Raw genomic sequence first — 9,411 nt, 5'->3', positions numbered from 1 at the left:
ACAGCAGCTTTCTGTCCGTGTGCTTCGGATGTGTGCACTCAGAAAACCGTATATGTGAAGTTTAAACTCGTATGGTTTAAAACGCATGATTTCAGCGCGACATGATAATCAGAACCAAAACAGATGTTTTTTAGCAGCTGTAAAGGTGCAGCTCTATTCTGGAAAAGGGGGCAGGGAGCAGCAGCTCATTTGCATTTAAAGACACAGGCCCAAAAAACTGCTTGTTTCTGCTTCCACTCCAATAGGCATTTTCAAAATTATATAATAAATGATCTGTGGAGTATTTTGAGCTGAAAATTCACAGACACATTCTGGGGACACCAGAGACTTATATTACATATTGTAAAAAGGGGCATAAGATGTCACCTTTAAGGAGGGATATTTCTCAGAAAGCTAATTTTGTAGCATGCTGTGCTTTAGTGTGTTGACAGTTCCACTAAAGCTATCACCAAAAACTTTAAAGGTGTCTGTCTGGTAGTACCTTGTGTAGCCAGACGTTTGATTATTACAAATTAGTGCAAATTATTAGGAATAAGATACCATCTGAGCAACATGCAAAGCGATCAACAACCACAGTTTTTGTTTTTATGTGCTATAAATCTGCACATAAAACAATACACCATTCGAATCTGTAAAGGGTCTATTTTTATTTGTGTACACTCACAATATCAACAAAACATTGTGCTTTTGCAAAATAAAGAAAATAAACAGGGTGTGCTTTTAGCCGTCTCATTCTCCGCGCATATCTGTTTGAAACGCGTCACTAAAATGAACTGAAACTCAGCGAATATTTGACACATACACATGAGAGACATATCTATAGAAAGCTTAATATGTCTACTTTTAAACGAAGTAAGTCATGACGAAAACAAATATGATGTGACAAAGTAATCAGTATGAAACCAACGCGATGTCAAGTCTTGGCCGTCGCCTTCATTATCGCTAATGTGACCGCGCCCACGCGCCGATCGCGCTTTTGTTATTACAATCATCCACGTGAAACACGCGCATGTAAACGCCCACATCACAGCAAACATCACTGCAGCAATAGTAGCAAAACTTGTGAGCGTACGAGTTTCTTGATTTGTGATTCGTAGAATATGATTTGTGCACCTGCAGTGAAGGATTCAAGAACGTGTAACTGTTGTGTTGTGTTTGTGGGAGAGAGAAAAAAATCTACAAGTTTGCAACTTTTGTCTGTGACTTCAGATTTACTGATACACATGTGTGGCTATTCTCTACAACTACCACTGCTGCTGTAACGGACATTCTGTTGTTTTGCACCAAAAATACCTTCATAGTAAACGCCCACATCACAGCAAACACAGCAGCAAGAATTTCTCTCAAGTTCATCTTGGCTACTTCGCTTCTGGAAGAAGACGCGCTGAGAGAAATACGCTTTGGATTTTCCTCAGAAGAACGCGCCGGCGTGATATTCAGTGGAGGATATAGTAAGTCTTTTTTTATTTGCCTACTTGCATTAGTTGCTATTGTGTTACTGTGACATAACTTGTACATATTTTACTAGTTACTTTTTCCAAACCATGATTCCTAACAAAATGTACAATCAAGTGAAACATTATAAAGATTCATTCACTGCATATATGTCTCACAACGCCAGGAAGTTTTTTGTATGTTCTATAAAATAGACAGCAACGATATAAAAGTAATGTGAGTTATAATGTTAATATGTTGAATGTTTTATACTCAGTCATTGGCGTTCGCGATCGTCTGATGTGTAAATGTATCAAGTAAGCTGTAAATAAGGGATCCATTGACAGACATATACGCGCGTCCTTTCTTATCAGTGATGCAATTTATTTATCAGCTATGCATCTTCTGGTAATTGCTAACAACTATTTAAATTTTCGTTTAGGACTGTGGCTGCATCACTGGTATAATTTCACAAGAAAGGCACACATGTCGTTCAATTTTGAGTTCGCTGGAAATCATACTGAGTAAGTGCACAGTATAGTAATTGTACTTTTATTATGCCTAGACTATATGGTAATATTATTTGTGGTTGATAGAATGCCAATAACAAAGAAACTACATTTTAACATTGTTTTCTCATGAAGTGTGCATACTATACTAAGGTACTGTGGGGAAAAAATGCTAAAGTGATTATTACGTTTTGAATATTAATATTTTTCTTACAAAAACGCATCGATTCGCTACAGGAGGCTATAAATCTGAAGTTCATTAAAATACAATAATGGACTGTGATTGAGTGGAAAACAAACTCAAATATTGTAACAGCAGTTTCCACAAACACCAAACAGTTTATGGGAAATTGGCTCATTCATAAAACAAGCAGAATTAATTTGTGTAAATAATTTATAAAGCTGTTCTGACCGATTATTAACTGTTCATATTTATGAAAACATTTTCACCTGCTTCGGACCACTTGTAAATGCTGCAAAAAACACCAGAATGATAACACTGCATTTTGATAACTTTTACTATAACAACACAAATCTGAGGTTTACAAAGTGTTTGTGAATCTGGAGGAGACTTATCAGGAAGGACCATTTTACATGCAAATTACTCATTTAATGTAACCTTTTCAAAGAAAAAAGGATGTTTTGTTAAAGCTTTTGGAGCAAGGGGGCCGCTATCTTGCAGTACCACGGCGTGTGAAGTTACGGGGCTGGTTTGCTTCAATGCCCAGTGAAGTAATATAAACATTTCTTTACTTTTTGAACACAAATATTATTTTAACACACAAATGTGTTTGGTTTTCACCATAAATTGGATGAATATCCAACATCAAACTGTCTAAATCACGAAGTTTTGATCGTGGTATCCCAAACATTGTTTTCATAGCATGAGGCGCAACGTGATGTAAACAAACAGCGCTTCATACAATATCGTTCATGTCGCATATTGTTATGTCAGACCTGCTGTGGTATTGCAAGATGGTGGCGCCCTTGCTCCTATAAAGCTATAACAAAACATAACCTTTTTTCTTTGAAATAGTTACATTAATAATGTTTGATATAGTTTTAATTAAAGTGGAATTCAGTTTACAAATTAATGTAGACTTGACTGACTGCTTCACTTCCACTTTAAAAGTCATGAAAATGTACCCCCCCCAACCCCCAAAAGCATAATAAATACTATCATCTGCTGCTATTTTTATTCATTAATTCTATCGCTGCAGGTACAAAAGTATTCCTATATCATTTAGTTCTCCACCTAGAGGCCGCAAACAGTCTGCCAGAGCAGAGGAGCTGAAACTCAATGTGTAAAGGGTGGTAACAATCTCTAATAACAGCACTGCAACTGGAAGTTGCAACTGCAACTGGTTGGAGTAGAGACCTGATAGGTTAGGTTGTGATTCACCTATAATCATACTAGCCCACTTGACAATTTTGTGCAAAGAATTTTTGTTCTTCAAAGATAAACATCCAAACCATGACACAAGAGAGAATGACATAGCTGATTCAATAAAAGTCTGATAAAAAGTGTCATCATAGCTCTATCATTGTGAAATCTGGACAACGTTCTAAGGCAAAACAGATGCTGATGTCCCTTTTTACATACAGTCTCACAGTTCTTTTCAAAGGACTTTTCTTTTCAAAAGATATGTGTACACAAGATCAGTGAATGTGTAACTTTTAGCACTGGCCCGAAAAGGCAAGTGAACTGGCCTGAAACTCTCTCACTCATGTCACTGGTCATCCTTGTTGTAGAGCCTTGGAAATTGAAAAATCCTCTTTAAACAGTCTCTAAATTTGTCCCTTTTAAAGCATCACTCATACAGCCAACACAATGATTTTAAAACAAATTCACCACCTTAGATAATGCTTATTTTGATAATATTTCAAGGTCTGCTATGAGCAATGCTCTTGTTATTATGCATAATTCATAATCCACCTCCATCTTTTTCATTTGTTTAATAAAAGGCTACTGATATTTACTCTTTTTACTTACTGAATATCTGTTAGTTACTCTATTGAAAGGCTGCCTTTATCATCTATATATAAATGAGTGTGTTTGGCGTCTGGTAGTCACGACCCTAACCCAGCCTATTCAAGATTTAAAGTTCAACTAATCATTCACATAAATCTCAGACTAGTTGGTTGAAAACATGAAGTCCTTGAGAACTCATTCCTAGCATGGATAAAGCTCTCATTCTAAGTTGCCTCACCTCTTGTGTTGAGATTGATCTTATATATTTAAGGGTCAACATCCAGCTTTTATCTGAAAAGAGGCCGTCAAGAGTACGCTTACAAAGCCAAAGGGTTAAATAAAGGGAGCTCTTTTTGTTGCTGGTCGCCCGGAGGGAAATCCACAGATTTTCCCTCCATTTTCCTCTGTGCTGCGCAGCTAACAAACGAGCTATTAGAGATCAGGTTTGTTGCCATTTGAAAGCAATGACCTTGCCTCTCACTCTTATAACAGGTCATACTGTTTTGGCACAGAAGCACTCATCTGGATGCCTCGTCTCAGCGGGGCGACCCGCAGAAATACCTCCATAATAATGGAAGCAGTGATTGTTCACAAACAATCAACTGGAAGGCAATCTGTCTGATAAGAGAGATGGCTTTAGCTAGGAGATGGGTTATGAACATGGCAATGAGAGGTGCTAGATCTGAAATAGGAAAGGCAGAGGCTCTACAACCGGTAATCCTAGAGACAGCCAAAGCCCTCGGCAGTCAATGAGAGTGGCAATCACTGATGGATCACCTTCTGACCCGTCAGTCATGGTGTAAATGGGTGCAACGGTATTTCTCAGTGTGGTTTGTGTAAAGTTAAATGTGGGTTGCTTGTCACCTGGTGGTGTAGATTTGTGGCTGAAAATACAAAGGGCATGGGGTCAATATTTGGAAAGGGCGAACTAAAAATGGTGTTTTCTCAACCTAGCCTTTCAAAGAACCAGTTAGACAGCATTTAACCCAGGATACTGTGGGTCAGGAAGGGAGATGTGGTAGCTTTGCAGTTAAGGATCTGTGCTCCAAACACTGTGGTTACGTACTTTTTAGCTTTTCTTTTCCAGAGGTTGCGCCTCAAATAATCGTTATCCATAATTTTGAGTGACTGGGCTGTTAATTTTCTGTCATACTCTATTTTTATCTGTCATTTTAATGTGACATTGATATCACAAGAATGTCTGAGGGGAGAGCTCTCTTTGGTTTTGCCAAATGCTGTGTTGTGGGTCGTTTTTCATTTTTCAGAATATATCAGTCAGTGAATAGACTGTAGGTGCTCTGTGGAAATACAGTTTGAGACCAAAATGATGATATCCCTAGCCAAAATATCCATATAATGCAGTGTGAAAACTTGATTTTGGAAGCATATAAGAACCTACTGGTTAAAACTAGAACTTCAGTATTTTTTTTTCACTAGCGAAGGTACAAAATAATTCAATTATCATTATTTACCATTTACAATTACATTAATAAGCTCCTGTGGCCAGTTGACTGGGGTTAGTGCATGAATCTGTAAATCAGGATTGGAAACTTGAGTCAAGGTTGTTGCTTAGTGCACCATCAGGGCCTTTCAATATTTCATTTTAAAAACACCTTTTCCAGACAGGTAATTAAGTGTTCCGCTCAGCTCCTGGAACAGATATGGTTCCACAAATGATTCGAGTTGAGTTTGGACAGGAATTTAATTGATTGAAATGCGCTGCTCTTTGTCACTCCTGGAGACACCACAAGAATGAGTTTGTTGTCTGCCTCGTATTTTTTTTTTTTTGTTAAAAATTATGAAAATATATATATACTGTGTGTATATATATATATATATATATATTAGAGAGAGATATGTATTGTTCAAATTTTGTGGTTCACAAATGTTAGTAGAGTATGTGCATAATGTGATGAACTACACCTGTGGTTACTCTGTGTGAACTAAAAATCACCAAAATACCGGTTATAGGTCTTTTGGAAAAATGGCTAAGAGAAGTGAAGTTAGTTCAGAGAAACTAATATCATTTGTATGCAAATGAAACTGGGTTTGATATTTTGCCATCTAAAGCAATGAAATTCATACATTTTAAGTGTGGCTTAAAAGTCCCAATACTTTTTGGGGCCACTGTAAGTTTCATTGCAGTTCAGTTGTGTGTGTGCAGTTCAGGTTTGGAGTATGTGTTCTGCAAGCCTGTGTCTTTTCCAGCTAAATGTGTATTTTTCCATTACTATGAAACAAAGTATTCACTAATAGGCAGAAAAACCCACAAAGCAAAGTAATGTGTTGAGGAAATACATTGATGTTATCTTCTTTAAAAACAATAAGACAGCAGCATATTTGTAATGAATGCAGAGAGGGAGGGGTGGGCTTTAAAAGTGTTTTTGTGACTTGTTGATAAGGCACCATCTGTCACTCAGGTTGACAGACAGCTCTGGGATGTAACTCTAAATCTGCATGTGTGTGTGTGTTTATTGGAGAGGAAATGGCTTTGAATGACTTGTTTTATCTGGCGGCTTATATCCTGCTCATTTTCACTATAGAATCTCCTCAGCTCTATCACTCCATCTCTCTCTCTCTCCTTCTCTCTCTCTTTAAATAGTTTTGTCTGTGATGAATGAAAGAGCATCTCTCTCTCTCTCTCTCTCTCTCTCTCTCTCTCTCTTTTTGCCTTTTCTACAATAAGACAGCAGCATATTTGTAATGAATGCAGAGAGGGAGGGGTGGGCTTTAAAAGTGTTTTTGTGACTTGTTGATAAGGCACCATCTGTCACTCAGGTTGACAGACAGCTCTGGGATGTAACTCTAAATCTGCATGTGTGTGTGTGTTTATTGGAGAGGAAATGGCTTTGAATGACTTGTTTTATCTGGCGGCTTATATCCTGCTCATTTTCACTATAGAATCTCCTCAGCTCTATCACTCCATCTCTCTCTCTCTCCTTCTCTCTCTCTTTAAATAGTTTTGTCTGTGATGAATGAAAGAGCATCTCTCTCTCTCTCTCTCTCTCTCTCTCTCTCTCTTTTTGCCTTTTCTCCCGAGGTTCTGGGCTGATTAGCTTATGAACTGTGAGTGACATTTGAGTGTTTGATATTGAGGCTTTTGTGCACTTTTGTGTTTGTGGGTGTTAATGCTTTTTGCTCGACTGATTTGCATTGCCGAACCGAGAACGTCTCCATTCTCATGCATGAAGAGATCTTATCGAGATATAAATGTCTCTGATAGCTATGGTGAATTTGATAATGAAATGAATTAATAAACAATTTGACATGTAAATGCTCTTTCTGTAATGGCAGCGGAGGAGATGATGCGTGCACACACACACACAAACAGAGTGACATCTGTGCACTTTGAGCGCCAGCTATTTCTGGAGGGTTGGATCGGGTCGGTTGCTGCCAATGATGAGGTATTGATTGGTTGAGAAATGTCAGTGTTGCATAACAGCCTGGAGCTGGGAGGGAATCGGAGAGAATGGGTCGCGATTCTCTTGCTAGCCACTGGGGGAGGCTGTGAACGTTTGGTTCATCAGGGAGATACTCTGGGAGCTGGACTGCAGAGCGTATGGCCCACATTACTGAAGGGCCACGAAAAGCTGCTCTCAAAGGAACAGATGCTTTTCACAGAGCCATTCTCCTCGAGGCCTCAGCTGATGTGACCGCCAATTGGTCTGTGATTTCTTCCAGCTTTTCTTCTGAACGTTAATTTACCAGGAGAGTAGAAAACAGGACAGTCATGAGAGCAGACATGCAATGGTCACACACAGGAATGGAGGAAATGAGTGGGAATTACTTTTTTCCTCCAAAAAGCCCACAGGAACATGTCAGGGGACCGTCAGGAAAGCACACCGTGTAAACGAGGGTTAGGGTCCAAACGCAGGCTTTATTTAAACTAAATATGGAAAAGCTCCTGCAGGAGCGGGCACTGCTGCGGTAGTGGGTAAATCTGGAAGAGCTCCTGTGGGAGCGGGCACTGTTGGGATGGCTGGGGTGGGGATGGGTCGTTATAGATGGATTAGGTGATGAAAAAAGGGGGTCAACTATGGTGGGTCTGAAGTTTGAGTGACCGGGACTATAATGACGTCAAAGGGGTTGGCCGATGAGGGTTCAGTGGGCTTCCTTGATGTGGGAGCGGTCTGATCGAATGTAGCTCTTGAAGGCCTCTTGCTTGCCTCACGTTTGCTTCAGCTGCTGTAGCTGTAGGCCATGGGAAGGGGGTGGGGCTGTGACATCCTGAAGAGCCTGTGTAGCCTGCACTGCTAGTGGAGGCAGCCTCCCACTAGCGTCTGCTACGGGAGCTGGGGGCCGCTGAAAGGAAAAAAGGGGGTTAGAAGTAACAGGACGGAAATACAGAGATGTGAGGGCCTGTGTTGCAAGCGGAAGCAGCTTCACGCTTCTGTGTGTGAGTGAGTGTGTGCCCAGGTGTGTAGAGTCAAGGTGACGGAAAGGGAGTCCGGGAGGATGGGAGTTGGCGACCTCTGGTGGTGAGAGGGAGAACACCAGACGCCAGACCCCGACAGAACATAAGTCCCAGCTTTGAGTGTGTATGTTTGAAAAGAGAGGATTTCAAGTATGAGACCGATAAAGCCGTTAAGTTCAATGATTTTTTTTACTTTCTGCTTAATGGGTGAATCTCACGAAACCTGTCAACAACAAGTCCAAGTCATATTTAAACCCAAAATCAGAAAAAAATAATATTTTGCTTAAATACATAGACTATTTTTAGAACTATTCATTCATTCATTCATTTATTTTATTTTATTTTATTTTGTTATTTTTTATTTAACAAGGTTCTCCTTGTCATAGTATATAACAAGAGTATAGCAAATATTAATAACTAATGTGTAACAACTAGAGATCAACCGATATATCGATTTCCCGATATTTTTCCCGATATTTAAGCATTTTACAATAATCGGATATCGGTTTTGTAATATCGGATTCACCGATAAACGCCGCCATCTTGTGGATGTTTTGAGAATTGCGCGCAGAATCGCCATTGTACCACGGCGTCTGAGGGGAGAGGAGACAACAACAACGGCGTGCACAGGTACTTGATTTACTGTAGTTAGTAAACTTTATTTCACGAGTTCACACTTACATATAATGAACAGAGTAAACCACTAGCGTCTGCTACGGGAGCTGGGGGCCGCTGAAAGGAAAAAAGGGGGTTAGAAGTAACAGGACGGAAATACAGAGATGTGAGGGCCTGTGTTGCAAGCGGAAGCAGCTTCACGCTTGCTTCGGCTGCTGTAGCTGTAGGCCGCGAGTAAGTGGAAAGGTTAGTGACATTTAGCGGGACAAGCGGAAATGCCTGGGTAGCCTGCGGTGTTGCCGACTTAGCAATTTGTTGCTAGATTTGGCAACATTAATACGTTTCTGTTGAAAACGCATCTTTTCCTCTTGTTTTGGCCTTCCATCCATGCTAAAACAAGGAGTCCAGGAAAACAGAGCTTTAAAAACGCTTTCCAGAGCGGATAAATTTGAAAATGCTGTTTTCAC

The sequence above is a fragment of the Sinocyclocheilus grahami genome, unplaced genomic scaffold (genome assembly GCF_001515645.1).
Source record: "Sinocyclocheilus grahami isolate Dianchi unplaced genomic scaffold, SAMN03320097.WGS_v1.1 scaffold32.1, whole genome shotgun sequence".
NCBI classification, from domain to species: Eukaryota; Metazoa; Chordata; class Actinopteri; order Cypriniformes; family Cyprinidae; genus Sinocyclocheilus; species Sinocyclocheilus grahami.
This window is presented reverse-complemented; position numbering follows the sequence as displayed.